The sequence below is a fragment of the Ursus arctos genome, unplaced genomic scaffold (assembly GCF_023065955.2).
Source record: "Ursus arctos isolate Adak ecotype North America unplaced genomic scaffold, UrsArc2.0 scaffold_37, whole genome shotgun sequence".
NCBI lineage: Eukaryota > Metazoa > Chordata > Mammalia > Carnivora > Ursidae > Ursus > Ursus arctos.
The window spans coordinates 20,297,425-20,316,139 of record NW_026623053.1 but is presented as its reverse complement, the minus strand read 5'-3'; the positions used below and the strand labels follow the sequence as shown (position 1 = coordinate 20,316,139).

Here is an 18,715-nt window from a genome sequence, read left to right as displayed (position 1 = left end):
GCATCTAATCATCAGGGAAATGCAAATCAAAACCATAACGAGATATCAATTCACACCAGTCTGAATAACTAGTATCAAAAAGATAAGAAATAACAAGTGTTGGCAAGGATTGGAGAAAAAGGAACTGTCATGAACTGTTGGGAGGAATATAAATTGGTATAGCCACTGTGGAAAATAATATGGATGTTCATCTTTTAAAATTGAATTACCACATGATCCACTACTGGGTATTTATCCAAAGGAAACAAAACACTAATTTGAAAAGATATATGCACCCCCATGTTTATTGCAGCATTATTTACAATAGTCAAGATATGGAAGCAAACCAAGTGTCCATCCATAGATGAATGGATAAAGAAGATGCAATATATATATATATATATAATGGAATATTACTCAGTCATTAAAAAGAATGAAATCTTGCCATCTGCAACAATATAGATGGATCTAGAGAATATAATGCTAAGTGAAATGAGACAGAAAAAGACAAATGTCTATGATTTCTCTCATGTATGGAATTGAAGCAAAAAAAAAAATGAACAAAGGAGAAAAGAGAAAAACACAAAAACAGACTCTTAAATACAGAGAACATACTGGTGATTGCCAGAGGAGAGGTGGGTGGGAGGATGGAGGAAATAGAGGAGATTAAGAGAACCCTTATCTTGATGAGCAGTAAATAATGTACAGAATTGTTAAATCAATATTATACATCTGAAACTAATGTAACACTGTATGTTAATTATATAAAAAAACCAAACACAAAAAAGAACAAGTGTTGGTAAGGATGTGGAAATACCTATTTTTGATTATATATGTCTAGTGGGTGTGAAGTGGTATCTCATGGTGGCTTTGATTTGCATTTTCTTGATGATTAATGATTCTGAGCATCTTTTAATGTGCTTACTGGACATTTGTTTACATTCTTTGGAGAGACAGCTATCAGGCTCTTTACCCAATAAGTGGGTTATTGAGTTATTTCTTATTTCTTAATGTAGGTCCTTACAACTATAAATTTTCCTCTAAGCATTGCTTTAGCTGCATCCTATAAATTTTGTATCTTCATTTCTACTCATCTCAAGGTTTTCTGATTTCCCTTTGATTTCTTTTTGACCCCTTATTTAGGAATATGTGATTTTATTTACACTTATTTGTGAATTCCTCACTTTCTTTCCTGCTATTGATTTCTGATCATTCCATTGTTATCAAATGAAACATCTTTATACAATTTCTTTTGCTTTTTTTAAATTTGAATATAGTTGACAATTAATGTCACATAGTTTCAATACCATATGATTCAATAATTCCACTACTGAAAGAAAACAAAAACACTAATATGCACCCCCATGGTTATTGCAGCATTACTTGCATTAGCCAAGATATGGAAGCAACCCAAGAGTCCATGGATAGATGAATGAATAAAAAAGATGTGGGATATATATGCAATGGAATATTACACAGCCATAAAAAGGATGAGCTCTTACAATTTGTGACAATAATTTGTATTATTTCTATACTTTTAAATTTACTTAAGTTTGTTTATGGCCCAGCATATGGTCTATCCTGAAGAATATTTCATGTGCTGTTGAGAAGAAAGTACATTTGGTTTATGGGTGGAATGTTCCATTGATGAGTGTTAGGTCTACTTGGTTTATAACATTTTGTGCCTCCTATTTCCTTGTTGATCTTCAGTCTAGACGTTCTAACTATTATTGACAGCGGAGTACCAAAGTCTCAAAATAATATTATTGAATTTACTTTTCTTCATTTTAGTCTTTGCTTCACATTTTTTTGGTTTACTCTTTGATGCTATATATGCTTATACTTGTTTTGTCATCCTGATGCGTTGGTATTTTTATAATTATAAAATGTCCCTCTTTACCAATAGAAACATTTCTTGTTTTAAAGTCTATTTTGTCTGGTATGGGTACAACCACTCTAGCTATCTTGTGGTTGCTGTTTGAAATGTCTTTTTATATTTTATGTCTGCTCCCATTTATTTGCATCCTTTACATTATTGCTGATATATTTGGAATTATATCTTCCATTTTACTTTTTGTTTTCTATATGTCTTATGTTGTCTTGTTCTTCTATTCCTGTTTTACTGTTTTCTTTTGCATTAAGTAAATATTTTCTAATGTACCATTTTAATTTTGTTAATAACTCAACTGTATTCTTGAGGGTTTTTTTTTTTTTTACTATCTTCTGTAAGATTTACCATATAACATCTCAACTTATCTGAATCAGCTTCCAACTTATGCCATCTTAATCCTAGTGTTACATACAAAAATTACACTTTTCTCTATTGTATTTCTCCCCCATTGTAGTATTATCATTATGCATATTGCATTAACGTGCAAACCCAACAATACATCATTATAGTTATTATATACCATCTGTAGTCATTTCCTTAGGCCAGTACACCTTTGCTCACATGTGTCTTTTTTGTGCTGTTATTATCAAATATGTTACACATATATAACTTCTGTGTTATAGTCCCAACAATAATTTTTTTTTAAAGATTTTATTTATTCGACAGAGATAGAGACAGCCAGCGAGAGAGGGAACAGAAGCAGGGGGAGTGGGAGAGGAAGAAGCAGGCTCATAGAGGAGGAGCCTGATGTGGGGCTCGATCCCACAATGCCGGGATCACGCCCTGAGCCGAAGGCAGACGCCCAACCACTGTGCCACCCAGGCGCCCCTCAACAATAAATATTTATATAAAATATATATATTAAATACTAATACATACTTATACATGTTATGTTATAATTACATAATTACGTTATAATTATGCATTATATATCATAGTACAGATTTTATATATCATGAATACACATTTTTATATATTATATGTATAATTTTGTACAATGACATTCTAAACAGTGAAGAGAAAAAAATATATACCTATATAGTATCTTTGTAGATTTTACATAACTACATAGTAATTAGTACTAACTACATAGTAACTACATAGTTATATAACTACATAAGTACATAGTAATCTTTACTAGTGTAGATTTGAATCACCACATCAGATCACTTTCTACCTGAAAAACTTTCTTTGCTATTTCTTGTAAGACAGTTCTTCTAGCAACAAATTCACTCATTTTTTTCTTCATCTTGGAAAGTCACTGATCAGCTTTCATTTTTTAAGTATAGTTTTGCTAGGTATAGAATTCTTGTTTGACCGTTCATTTTTCCTTTGAGCACTTCGAAATTCTTATCCCACTGTCTCTTGATCTCTTCTGCTCTTCTGCTCAACAGTCAGCCATTAGTCTTATTGAAATTTCCATGTAAATAATTTTTTTATTTTTCTCCTTACTGAGTTTAAGATTTGTTCCTTGTCTTTCACTTTTAATACTTTTATTATAATGTGCCTATTTGTGGATCTTTTTGCATTTATCCTACTTGGAATCTGCTTAGCTTCATGGATGTGTAGGTTATTATTTTGCAAAAGAACTGGGAAGTTTTCAGCCATTAGTTTCAAACATTATTTCTTCTCCTGTCTCTCCCAATTCTTGACACACTCAACTTGCATTTCTTGGTATACTTCTTCATCATATTTCTTTGAGGTTCTTCACTTTGTTTTCCTTTTTGTTCTTGGTTTGCATGACCTCTACCCTATCTGAAGTTTACTTTTTCTTTCTCCTCTGAATTCAAATCTACTGTGAACCCTTCAGAAATTTGTACCTCAATTGTTGCACTTTTCAACTCTTATAATTTCTACTTGGCTCATTTTTTATAATTTCTGTTTATTGATATTCCCAATTTAATGTAATATCTTCATTATAACTTCCTTTTTTTTTCTTTGATCATGGTTTCCTTTAGTTCTGTAAACATAATGGGATCTTTAGAGTATTTTTTCTGTTAAGTCTGACATCTGGTCACTTTTGCAGGCAGTTTTGGTTGCCTGGTTTTATCCAGTGTATGGGTTATACTTTCTTGTTTCTATATGCAACACATTTTGTTGTTGTTGTTGTTGTGTTTGTTGTTGTTGGAAACACGACACTTTAGATAATACACATTGTAGTAACTCTGGGTACTGGTCTCATTCTCTACCAGGATTTTTACTGTTATTTGCTTTTTTATTTGTTTAGTGACTGGTTAAATTATTTTAGTGAAGTATTACCCAACCCTACCTTACCCCACCCCACACAGTGTTAAGCGTCTGAGACTCTTCCTTTGGGAGATGACCTCTTAGTGAACCTAGTTCACTTGCATTGACAGTGATTTTGGTAGGGCTCCTTTCCTCTTTCGTGACCATGCCCAGCTGTTAAGCTCCACTAACTGCCAGCTGATTGCTCTCTTATTTCAACAATGCCTTCTGGCATAAATTAAAAAGTAATCCAAGCAAATCCTGGTTCTTTTGAAGAGACAGTTTCTGAAGACAGTGTTCGATATTTGCTTTGACCCAGGAGGATTCCTCTCAGCTGTCATATCCCCCAGTTCTCTCCTGAAAATTACTAGACTATAGTTTAGACTGTCTCTTAAACCCCTCTCAATTGCCTTTCAGTATAATCCTACTATGCTTGAGAGCACTCTTAAACTTAAACTTCTCCATACTTTGATGAAAATGAAATCACTTCCTTTTGTAAAAGGTCAGGTACTCTCCCTTTTAAAGGCATTCTTCCCTCCCCAGTAAAATTACTAAGCTGGGGTTCTGGAGCTGGGATGGTGACAATGACAAGCTTTTCTCTTGTGTGTCACCTCTGCTCTAGAAGCAGACTGCTAGGTGGAGATGGAGCAAAGGTCTGAGGTCCTCTTGGTTCATCTCTCCTGGCATGGAACTGCACCCTCACAAGAAAGATCAAGAGTGATCAGAGCCCCAGTATTCCCAGTGCACCATACCCAAGGAAGAACCTTCATTCCATGAGTGATGGCTAGGTGAAAGAAAATACCTATCTCTTAACCAAACTTATGTAAGACTTAACTTCAGCAACACATAGCTGGAGGCAAGAAGAGAAAAACTGACATCATCGTCTTCCTGGGAAGAAAGACTTCCAACTGAGATCTGGGAAGAAAGGAAGGCCTTGCCCTTACACGCACCAGTCTGGATTACAGTCTCTGCCTTATTGAGCTGAAGGAGAGGGTAAGTGGTCTTGGTTTAAATACCACAGATTCGGGAGTTAAGATGGCGGAGGAGTAGGGGTCCCCTTTTTCAGCTGTTCCCCTGAGTTGAGCTGGATAGGTACCAGACCATCCTGAAAACCCATGGAATCAACCTTAGATGGAAGAGGATACATCTGGATCTCTACAAATGAACATCTCCAGCACTGAGTATTGATGTACAAAGCGGGGAGCCGTGAATGTGCGCAGAGATATCGGAAGATAAACAGAAGGGGGAGGGAGCCGCCGCGCTCCAGCGCCAGAAAGCGGTAGCCACCTGCACAGGGGAGTGGGCGGACTCGCGGACCGGCACCTGCAAGAGAGCAGACTGAGACCGTGAGCCGGGAAACACGACCAGTCTGAAAACCAGAGCTCCAGAGTGCGTGTGAACCACACTGAAACGGAGCTCCGGAGTGCGCGGGGGCGGCTGGTGGCTGGCAGTGTTAGAAACACAAAGGACAGAGACATGCCGGCCCTGGAAGTGAAGGCTGGGTCGCCGGCTGTGGGGTGCACATTCCGGGACGCTGTAGGGTTTAGCAGCACCAACAGAAACAGAATTAAAGTGGCCAGAAGAGCTCAGTGGAGAGCAGACTGTGATCCCTCTGTTCTGAGACAGAGGCTGGGATTTGGCCACTGCTGCTCTGACTCTCAGAAGAGGCACAGCAAATGGCCAGAGAAAGCCGCCAGAGAAAAAAAGCTGGGAAGTACCAGCTCACAGTGTGCCCATCCCCATCCCCCCTCACAGGGGACAGGGAGACTCTACCCAAACAGGGTTGCCTGAGTATAGGCGAGGCAGGCCCCTCCCCCAGAAGGCAGGCTGAAAAATCAAGAAGCCCACATTCCTAAGGTCCCGATAAAATAAGTGCACACTGCATGGGTTCGGGTCAATAATTTGGGCTCTGGACAACCCCACAACCTCTCCTCATCAGAATGACGAGAAGGAGAAATCCCCCCCAGCAAAGAAAAGACAATGAGTCTGTGGCCTCTGCCACAGAACTAATGGATATAGATATAACCAAATAATCAGAAGTGGAGTTCACAGTAACAATGGTCAAGATGATGTGCAGACTTGAAAAAAAGATTAACGAAAATATTAACGAGAATATAGAATCTCTAAGGGCAGAAATTAAAAATGCTATGAATCAAATGCAGTCAAAACTAGATGCTCTGATGGCCAGGGTAAATGAGGCAGAAGAACAAATCAGCTAATTGGAGGATGGGTTGGTAGAAGAGAAAGCTAAAACAGAAACCTGGCTCAAAAAAATCCAATATCAAGAATGTAGGTTACGGGAGATTACTGACTCAATGAAATGTTCCAATGTCAGAATCATCGGCATCCCCGAGGGGGTGGAGAAAAACAGAGGTATAGAAGAGATATTTGAACAAATTGTAGCTGAAAACTTCCCTAATCTGGCAAAGGAAACAAGCATTTGTGTCCAAGAGGCAGAGAGGATCCCTCCCAAGCTCAACCACGACAAACCTACGCCACGTCACGTCATAGTGCAATTCGCAAATATTAGATCCAAGAATACAGTATTGAAAGCGGCCAGGGCAAAGAAATTTCTCACGTACCAAGGCAAATGTATCAGAATTACGTAAGACCTGTCTACACAGACCTGGAATGAGAGAAAGGGTTGGGGGGGGGCATTTTTAAAGCTCTTTCAGAGAAAAACATGCAGCCAAGGATCCTTTATCCAGCAAGGCTGTCATTCAGAATTGATGGAGAGACAAAGACCTTCCAGAATCGTCAGTCACTGACCAATTTCGTAACCACGAAACCAGACCTACAGGAGATATTAAGGGGGGTTCTATAAAAGTAAAAAGGCCCCAAGAGTGATACAGAACAGAAAGTCCCAATCTATAGAAACAAAGATTTTACAGGCAACGTGGCATCATTAAAATCATATCTCTCAATAATCACTCTCAAAGTAAATGGCCTAAATGTTCCCATAAATGTCACAGGGTTGCAGATTGGATGAAAAGACATGACCCATCCATTTGCTGTCTACAACAGACTCATTTTGAACCTACAGATACATCCAGACTGAAAGTAAAGGGATGGAATACCATCTTTCATGCCAATGGACCTCAAAAGAAAGCTGGGGTAGCAATTCTCATATCAGACAGATTAGATTTTAACCTAAAGACTATAGTTAGAGATACAGAAGGGCACCATATTATTCTTAAAGGATGTATCCAAAAAGTGGATATGACGATTATAAATATCATGCCCCCAACAGGGGAGTAGCAAGATACACAAGCCAACTCTTAACCAGTAAACCAATAAAGAGAAATACAGATAAAAATATGATAATAGTAGGGGACCTCAACACTCCACTATCAGCAATAGATAGATCACCTAAGCAGAAAATCAAAAAAGAAACAAGAGCTTTGAATGCCATACTAGACGGGTTGGACATCATAGATATATATAGAACACTACACCCAGAACAAAAGAATACTCATTCTATTCTAATGCACATGGAACATTCTCCAGAATAGATCATGTTCTGGGTCACAAAACAGGTCTCAACCGATACCAAAAGACTGAAATTATTCCCTGCATATTCTCAGACCACAGTGCTTTGAAATTGGAACTCAATCACAAGGAAAAATTTGGAAGAAACTCAAACACTTGGAGACTAAGAACCATCCTGCTCAACATTGATTCAATAAACTAGGAAATCAAAAATCAATTTAAACAATTTATGGAGAACAATGAGAATGAAAACACATTGATCCAAAACCTATGGGACACAGCAAAGGCAGTCCAAAGGGGAAAATACATAGCCATCCAAGCCTCACTCAAAAGAATAGAAAAATCTAAAATGCAGTTTTTATATTCTCACCTCAAGAAGCTGGAACAGCAACAGAGGAACAGGCCTAATCCACACACGAGAAAGCAGTTGATCAAGATTAGAACAGAGATCATGAATTAGAAACAAGGAGCACAGTAGAGCAGATCAACAGAACTAGAAGCTGGTTCTTTGAAAGAATAAATAAAATAGATAAGCCACTGGCAAGACTTATCCAAAAGAATAGAGAAAGGACCCAAATTAATATAATTATGAATGAAATAGAGAGGTCACAACCAACACCAATGAAATAGGAAGGATTATTAGAAACTTTTATCAACAGCTTTATGCCAATAAATTAAGCAACCTGGGAGAGATGGAGGCCTTCCTGGAAACCTATAAACTACCAAGACTGAAACAGGAAGAAACTCATTTTTTTAAACAGACCAATTAATTATGAAGAGATTGAAACAGTGATTAAAAACCTTCCAAAAAACAAAACTCCAGGGCCTGATGGATTCCCCGGGGAATTCTACCAGACATTTAAAGAAGAAATAATACCTATTCTCTTGAAGCTGTTTCAAAAAAAATAGAAAGAGAAGGAAAACTACCAAACTTATTCTATGAGGCTAGTATTACCTTGATCCCCAAACCAGGCAAAGACCCCATCAAAAAGGAGAATTACAGACTGATATCCCTGATGAATATGGATGCCAAAATTCTCAACAAGATCCTAGCTAATAGGATCCAAAAATACATTAAAAGGATTATCCATCATGACCAAGTGGGATTCATCCCTGGGATACAAGGGTGGTTCAACATTTGCAAATCTATCAGTGTGATAGTTTATATCAACAAGAAAACAGCCAAGAATCATATGATCCTCTCAATAGATGCAGAAAAAGCATTTGACAAAATACAACATCCTTTCCTGATTAAAACCCTTCAGAGTGTAGGGATAGAGGGTACATTCTTCAATCTCATAAAAACCATCTATGAAAAGCCTACAGCAAATATCATTCTCAATGGGGAAAAGCTGGAAGCCTTTCCCTTATGATTAGGAACACAACAAGGATGCCCACTCTTGTCATTATTATTCAACATAGTACTAGAAGTCCTTGCAACAGCAATCAGACAACAAAAAGGGATAAAAGGTATCCAAATCAGCAAAGAAGAAGTCAAACTGTCTCTCTTCACAGATGACATGATACTGTATGTGGAAAATCCAAAAGACTCCACCCCCAAATTACTAGAACTTGTAGAGCAATTCAGTAATGTGGCAGGATACAAAATCAATGCTCAGAAATCAGTTGCATTTCTATACACGAACAATGAGATGAAGAAAGAGAAATTAGGGAATCCATTCCATTTATAATAGCACCAAAAATCACACGTTATATTGGAATTAACTTAACCAGAGATGTAAAGGATCTATATTCTAGAAACTACAAATCACTCTTGAAAGACATTGAAAAAGACACAAAAAGATGGAAAAATATTCCATCCTCATGGATCGGAAGAATTAACATAGTTAAAATGTCCATGCTACCCAGAGCAATCTACACTTTCAATGCCATCCCGATCAAAATACCAATGACATTTTTCAAAGAACTGGAACAAATAGCCCTTAAACTTGTGTGGAACCAGAAAAGGCCCCGAATCACAAAGGAATTGTTGAAAAGGAAAAACAAAGCTGGGGGCATCACAATGCCGGATTTCAAGTTGTACTACAAAGCTGTGATCACAAAGACAGCATGGTAGGGCACAAAAACAGACATATAGACCAATGGAACAGAAGAGAGAACCCAGAAATGGACCCTCAGCTCTTTGGGCAACTAATATTTGATAAAGCAGGAAAAAACATCCGGTGGAAAAAAGACAGTCTCTTCAATAAATGGTGCTGGGAAAATTGGACAGCTACATGCAAAAGAATAAAACTTGACCACTCTCTCACACCATACACAAAGATAAACTCCAAATGGATGAAAGAGCTTGATGTGAGACAGGAATCCATCAAAATCCTAGAGGAGAGCATAGGCAGCAACTTCTACGACATCGTAGCAACCTTTTTCCTGACACATCTCCAAAGGCAAAAAAAAAAAAAAAAAAGAAAAGAGAAAATGAACGTGTGGGACTTCATGAAGATAAAAAGCTTCTGCACAGCCAAGGAAACAGTCAACAAAAACTAAGAGGCAGCCCACAGAATGGGAGAAGATATTTGCAAATGACACTACAGATAAAAGACTGGTATCCAAGATCTACAAAGAACTTCTCAAACTCAATACACAAGAAACAAATAAACAAATCATAAAATGGGCAGAAGATATGAACAGACACTTTTCCAATGAAGACATACAAATGGCTAACAGACACATGAAAAAATGTTCCAAATCATTAGCCATCAGGGAAATTCAAATCAAAACCACACTGAGATACCACCTTACACCAGTTAGAACGGCAAAAATTGACAAGGCAAGAAACAACAATTACTGGAGAGGATGTGAAGAAAGGGGATCCCTCCTACATTGTTGTTGGGAATGCAAGTTGGTACAGCCACTCTGGAAAACAGTGTGGAGGTCCCTTAAAAAGTTAAAAATTGAGCTACCCTATGATCCAGCAATTGCACTACTGGGTATTTACCCCAAAGATACAGACGTAGTGAAGAGAAGAGCCATATGCACCCCAATGTTCATAGCAGCATTGTCCACAATAGCTAAATCGTGGAAGGAGCCGAGATGCCCTTCAACAGATGACTGGATTAAGATGTGTTCCATATATACAATGGAATATTACTCAGCTATCAAAAAGAACGATTTCTCAACATTTGTTGCAACATGGACAGCACTGGAGGAGATAATGCTAAGTGAAATAAGTCAAGCAGAGAAAGACAATTATCATATGATTTCTCTCATGTATGGAACATAAGAACTAGGAAGATCGGTAGGAGAAGAAAGGGATAAAGAAAGGGGGGTAATCAGAAGGGGGAATGAAGCATGAGAGACTATGGACTCTGAGACAAACTGAGGTCTTCAGAGGGGAGGGGGGTTGGGGAATGGGATAGGCTGGTGATGGGTAGTAAGGAGGGCACGTATTGCATGGTGCACTGGGTGTTATACGCAACTAATGAATCATGGAACTTTACATCAAAAACCAGGGATGTACTGTATGGTGACTAACATAATATAATAAAAAAACATTATTATTAAAAAAAAAGAACGGAAAAAAGAATGGGGAAAAAATAAATACCACAGATTCAACTTTCCTACTGAATTTTCATAGATTTTCTTCAATAGATTTTCTTCATTTGCTGTTTGCCCTTAAGACTGTTTCCATAGATTTTCAATTTTTTTTGTATTTTTAATTATTTTGAGTAGTTTCACCTGGGAGAGGGTTCATGGAGCTCCTCACACTATCATGCCTGAAGTCACTCTCTCTATATATTAAATCCCTGAGTTTATTGTTAGTTTCAATTGGCATCTATGATACTTCAAATAGAAACTCAAATTGTCATGGCTTAGACTCTCACAATATTTAAATAGCTATTTATAAGGAACTAGGCATGATATAATATGAAATGCCATACAGGCCTATGGGTTTTTAGATTATTTTTTATATATGCTAATAATTATAAGATTCTATTTAATAGAAATTTCCCTGCATGCTACAGAATAGTGATTGATCAACTAGATGCTATTAACATTACCACTAACTAGAGACAAGCAAAAATTAAGACACATTTTTAATCACATTAAAGAATTATGTTAAAAGACTTAAACTGGCTCTAAAATAGACTGCCCCATATCAATAATCTCTTGGCCTATTTAAATCTTATTTTTATAATTCAATTTCCTAGATCATCATTTTTAATGCAATAATTTGTTTTTTTACTTAGAAAGTTGAAAAGAAAGCATACACATATAAGTTACACATGCAACAAGCATATGTATATATAAACACAATCAGCTCATAGCATATTCTTCATCTATCAAAGAATAGTAAAATAACTTAAAACTATTGAGTTTTTCATTTTCAACAATCACATTCCTCCTAGATGGTAGGCACTGTTATAGGCACATTAGATGTAACAAATGAACAACGTCGACAGATACCTGCTGTCATGCAGACTGCATTCAAGTAAGTCATAATCAACACATAGACAATTCTATTCCTATTAAGCTAGATAATAATCACTCTTGTGGTTGAAAATGATAGGATGTTTATGAGTTTTCTAATAATAAATCATTTCTCTTTGAGGTATTCACAACAAGAAACAATATTTATTAGTCTATCAACTGATAAAATACAGTTAAAATTAATAGTACAACTGAACCAAGAAAGCAATGATATGTATATTTCTCCAATATTGTTCCTTCTGTTTAATCCTAATAGTAGTTGACAAATTAAAATCTCTAGTGAAATAAAGAATTAGAAAACAAATCTCAGTTCATATTCAAATGTGACTGTGATGAGTTCTTAAGGTTTTCTTCAGTTGTTAATTTAAAAACAAAAATCCTACATACAATGACAGTTTCTTAAAATATGTACATATTGAAATGAATTATCAAGTTAGAACTAAGACAAATATTAGTTCTAAAGTAAACAGGGGCGCCTGGGTGGCTCAGTCAGTTGAGCATCCGACTCTTGATTTCAGCTTAGATCATGATCTCAAGGTTGTGAGATCAAAGCCCTGATTTGGGTTTTAAACTCAGCGAGGGTCTGCTTGAGATTCTCTTCCTCTCCCTTTACCCCTCGCCCTGCTTGCATGTGTGTACTCTCTCTCTCTCTCTCAAATAAATAAATAAATCTTTAAAAATTAAAAATAAAAAAAGTGAACGTAGATGATTACTCAAATATAAGATATAACAGGCTGGAAAGATGGTGGAGTGGGAGGACCCTAAGTTCACCTCATCCTAGGGATACTACTAGCTAATGCCCACATCAGTGTAAATAACCCAGAAAATGACCCAAAGACTGGCAGAACAAACTCCACAACTAAAGGTAGAGAAGAGCCCATATCCAGGAAGGTAGGAAAGGCTGAGGCATAATTTGGAAGGAAGTGGACTGTGGCCATCCACGTTCAGTGAGTTGGGGTTGTGGTGAAGGGTAAGAAACAGATTACCACACTGGGAAGTCCCCCATGGGGAAGATGAATCCCTATAACATTTGGCTTTGAAATCAAGACGGGCCAAATTTCTTGAGTTCTTAGAACCAGCAGGATTAAAAGCCTGGAATTTTAAAAATCAGCAGACTTGACTATGGGAGAGCCTGGAGGGTATTAGGAAGCTGAGTTTCCCCCCACTTCCCATCCCCACTTAAATACACAGAACCAACAGCCAGGACCAACACAGCTTAGAAGCAGCAGTTTGAAAAATGCCTGGGGCTCATGGGAGGGAGAATTATTTGCTCGTCTCAGAGCTTGTCCCAGAAAGGCTGGGATCACAAGGAGACCCAGCCAGGAGGAAAGGAGCTGGCAGGCACCATTTTCCTCTTGTTGTTCAGCATAAACACACCACTACCTATGGGAACCAGCGTTGTACCTACACTGCCACCTAACTTGCTCCCACCCAGCCCCAACCACCTTGTTTCTTCCCCATTTTCTCTCTCTTCTCTGGGACTCCTATACTAAAGATGTTTCTCCATTTGGTGGAGTCACTGAGTTCCCTAAGTCTTTTCTTGTGTTGAATAATTCTTCTTTCTCTCTTTTGTTCAGCTTCCATTATTTTCCATTCTTTTATCCTCTAGGTTGCTGCAAACTTTCAGTTCTAGTGGAAACAGCATTAAGTGTCATTTAACAAGCAGAGCAGAGCACACCCAGTTAAAACTCGCCAAACACTGCCCACTGCTGGCAAGGAGGAACCTCTGTAGACAGCTGACCTGAGGGATAGAGCAGCTAAGACAGAGCAGCAGAGTATATGCAGCACACACCAGAGACACGTCCTGAAGCGCCACGCCCTGGACATTATATAACCTCTTCTTCATGAAGTCATCACTCTCAGGGACAGGAAACATAATGGGATTTTTCTAACATGCAGAAGACAGAGATCTAGACAAAATGCCAAGATGGAAGAATTCATCCCAAAAAATGAATCCTTTCCTGTCACAGCCAGAGATCTAATCAACACAGATATAAGTAATATGTCTGAGGCAAAATTCAAAGCAACAATCATAAGGATACTCGCTGGGCTTGAGAAAAGCATGGAAGGCATCAGGGAGACCCTTACCAAGTAAATGAGATGATATATGAATTTTATTATAAAATCATGTATAAGTGAATTATATTTTATTTGTCATGTTTGTTTATATAATAACCTACTTAAATCATTTTGGTTAATATTTAGTGCATTTTCTGCTATAATATTCAAATCTGTGTGACTAGGACTATGAGAGGGAAAAGGAAGTAATCACACTGTCCTAAGGAAAAAAGAGCAGACCACTGTCAGTTGGAATATAAGGACGCTGAAATAATTATGGTACAATTTCATATGAAATTTTATCAACAGATAAACTGAGTTTGAGTTTTAGCTCTATCCTTGGGTAACTAGGTAATCATGGTTAAGGGGTTATACACTTTAGCCATTCCAGTTCTACTGTATTATGATACAGAGTAAGATTAGAGAAGCAGGGGGATAGCAGAAAAAATGGTTTGTGGCTGATTGAGCCACATGATATATTTAATATATAATAACTGGATAAAATGAAAGCTTGCAGTTTATATTTTCCACCAACAATACGGTTTATAAATAATTTATTTTTATCAATAATATGAAATATAATCAGACTGAGGATGGGTAATATTACTTTATTTTTTCAGAGTGGGGTCAAAGCATTATACTAGGTTATTATGGAAGAAAAAAGTACAGAAAAGGGGAAGAGAAGAAGAAATAGATCTTAGCTAATTAAAGCATGGAAAAGGTAAAGAAGGTGGCATTTATTCCTAATAAGACTAAAGTTGGTTTTCAAATATAATATTCAACGTAGAATCTCACTGAGTTTCTAATTCTGCTGCTGAATTATATGCTATGGCCACAACAAATTCACATTTCTCAGCCTAAGAGCCAGGCTATTGCTTGTTAATGTCCTAAAGAAAAGAATCAAAGTTAATACAGAAGCATTAACTTCTAGCACTTTCAGAATAGGTGGAATGATAGATAACCTGAAGAATAAGAAAACTCATTGCTATAAAGTTCATAATCTTTACTCATTCTAAACACTTAAACTGTATTTTTAACATAAACCACTAAAAATCACCCAATGTTGTTAAAATGTTTATATGTGTATATGTTTATTATCTGCTTTTTAATCATTCTGATACTATATATTTTTTATCCCAGTATTTTGAACATATTAATAAACAGTGTTAAGAAACTTAAAATGGTTTAATCTGAGATCTATATATCTTCCATTTAGTTTACTTAGCAAGAGGCGATAGAATCAATTCCCTTTCAAATATTATGAGATGAACACATGAAGTATCTTGGATTATAACAGCGTTAACTAAGAAGTGATGATGAGGCAAATTCTGCCAGTGGCTTAGCCAGTCCATGATTATGTACCTTTGAAATTCAAGTTAATCCATTGGGCTTTAGGAAACTCTTGAAATAACTGTCATTGCTACTAAAAAAATTATCTCCCAAGTAACTGCAATAGTGGAAGCAACATTTAACAATGCCTCATTGATACCAGAGCAAAGCGTATCTTCTAATAATATGACCTAGTGCTATGATCTTAGAGTCTAGCACATATGTTTATTTTAAATCTTATCAGTTCTTACACAATTGAAGGGTATCATAAAGTTTTACTCTAAACTTTCCTGAATTTATAAAAGTTATTGCTTTATAAATTCCATGTATAAAGAAGATATGTTGAAGAGGACAAAATCTTTCACTGACCTATCACATATCACAAATTTAAATGTTACGTAGCAGAAGAAAATATTAAGATTAATCCATACTTAGCTATTTTGCATCAGACATGATGACATAACTTTTTTTGGCTATATCAAACTTTGTGCATATTGGCAGAGAAATAGAAGATAAAAATATTAGATTCCATTAACATAAATCCAACAATGTATTTGATTCTTTCCTCGTAGAAATAATCTAGATAAACAATATATAATAAAGTTAGTTTATTTATAGACTAATAATTAACTTGTTTTGGTTTTAGTTGTTACTAGATAATATAAAAATATAAAATATTACATATGCCATTCTCCCTATGTTTTCTAGGTTTTGATCAATATTTATTAACATTTAAATAATCAATAATTAACATATTTGTGATAAGTATAATTCATTTTATAAGTTATAACATTATATCATGCAAGATTAAAGTTAAAATAAAGGCAAATGCTATTTAATAGTTTTAAAATTATTTTATTTATTTATTTGAGACAGATTGAGAGAGAGAGAGCGTGCATGAGCAGGTGAAGAGGCAGAGGGAAAAGCAGACTCACCAATGAGCAGGGAGCCCAACTCGGGGCTCGATCCCAGGACCTTGGGATCATGACCTGAGCCTAAGGCAGACACTTAATCGACTGAGCCACCCAGGTGCCCCTTATTTAATAGTTTAATAACATTTGATCTTATATATATAGATATACACATATGAATAAAATAATCAAAATGGACCTTTTAATTATCTCAAAAATGTCAGATATATCCAAATACATATTTAGTAAAATATTCAAAACCTCGCAATTTTATGTTAAGGACATTTACCTTCCTTTTGCATCTCAGGCTGTTTCCACGGAAACAGCAGCTGGCACACAAGCAGAATGTTTATAACTTTGATATTTCAGCTCTGCTTGTCAGGTAAATGATGGAAATGTCATTTTTCAAAGAAGCACCTGCAGCTTTTGGGTTCCAACAGGTTCACAGAATATAACATTTTACCTCCTGAAAAAGTTTTAGTTTATAATGTTTCTGTATAAATCATAACCATGCCTGCTTTTAAAAGAGGCTTAATTACTCTAGGTCTTTTAGAAAATTACTTTTTAAATGCAATAACTGATTTTAGGTAACTTAGAATTATAATGGTCTACAGGGCTCTCAATCACAATGAAGAAAATTATCATGATAATTTGCCTTAGGTTAGACATTTACTGGAGGTAGATTCTGTCCAGAGCCACTTTTGTTCTGATACAGCATCTCTATTTTAGGAGTTCATTTCACTTCGGCCGAAAATTCATAATTCCAGGAGGCTTCATTCTCAGTGGTATATCACACCTGGATAGTGAACTGGTTCACACCTACTCATGCCCTCCTTACCAACTACCCAACAAATATCAAAACTTCCTGAGTTTTGACACCAATAAGCTGTGGTGCTTGACATATTTTTTCCAGAAATAGGCTATAGCACGCTAATGCTCTGCTGGTTCAAAAATTCAGTGAAGTACTTATTAACATAGTCATCATCATTTCCTCCCATCAATGTATTTAGAAAATTTGCCAGTGACTAAATATTGTCAATGACAAAAACAAACGTAAAGTGAAACAGAGATGGTCTGGTAAATAAAGAATTTCCTCAAATTAAAATTTCAAGATTTTATTTCCAATTCAAGAAAACATGATGGTAAATGGAAAATAAAATATTTTTAGAACATTACATTCTTAATTTTATATAAAGGACTCAAGCAAGATAAACTAAAGCGTTCATAGGTCACGGTAGCCCTTCACATTGTAAAAACACAGTTAGAGCCTGAAACTTACTACCAAGATACATTTAGTCAAAACAGCTTAATAGTTGGCCATAATAAGCTGTATTGTGTGTAATGGGAACTTATTTGATAAGGGCAAGTGATCAATTTTCAGTAATTCAATGGAGCTTATTGAGCAACTGCTGCACGCAAGACATTACCAAGGCTTTTGAATATCAGAAAGTAATTAAAGAGGAAATAGCACCTTTTGGTAACAGCTCTAGAAGTTTACATCTAAACCCAAGCTATGTCAACAAACAGCATTAAAAATAGTGTGCCCAAATTTACCATAGGGCTCAATTATCAAATTCTCTGTTGGCTTTATATCAGTATGTTCTCTTGAAGAAAAAAAGGCAAATGGACTTAGGCAAGGGTTTGTGGATTAATTAAAAAGTTAAAACATTGTAAAACAAATGGAAATAATAGTAAAAATTAAAAATGCATATAAGCCAAATGACCCCAATTTTGGAATTCATACTAACAGAAGTATTGTAGTATGGAACTTTCCTCAGTGGGGTGGGGAAAAGGAATCACCAATTGTTGGGAAATTGTATCTAAATAATATTATATTTGCCTTCTCAAAAAATTATATAGCTAAATAGAATAATGAATTATCACTGTTTTTGCCCAATTGAAATTTCATTCATGGTCTTTGTTAAATTATGTCAAAAGTTGTAAATAAGTGCATGTAGTATATGCTTATTATACTATGAAATAAAATTGTAACAAAAATATGTATCCCCAGATATCTAATACATACTATATAAAAGCATGAAAAAATATTAAAGTAAATATACCAGATTGGCAGGTTTTGGTTCATTAAAGAGAGATAAGATTGGAAGAATAGAGAAAGAGCAGATGATTGATATTTTCTTTGTGTATTGTTTGGTCTCTTTTATATAGCACACATTACTTTTTAACTAAAAAAAAAAAAGACATATATGAGATACAAGGCAAAAGGAGGCATGGCTTACTGTATTCTTAAAATAAGAGAAAAGAAAGATGTTAATAGGAAAATCATAAGGAAGAGAAAATACATTTACAGAATCCTATAAAAAAAAGTCTACATATAAGTTGACCCGCACAGTTGAAATCTGTGTTATTCAAGGGTCAACCG

The 18,715-nt window shown here is 36.0% G+C and overlaps 1 long non-coding RNA gene across 1 annotated transcript in view; it reads right to left on the bottom strand.

The window, feature by feature from the left end:
• LOC113266163 (uncharacterized) overlaps positions 1-18,715 on the bottom strand; it is a 404,629-nt gene that overhangs the window by 184,627 nt on the left and 201,287 nt on the right. The gene's annotated exons all lie outside the window — the stretch shown is intronic.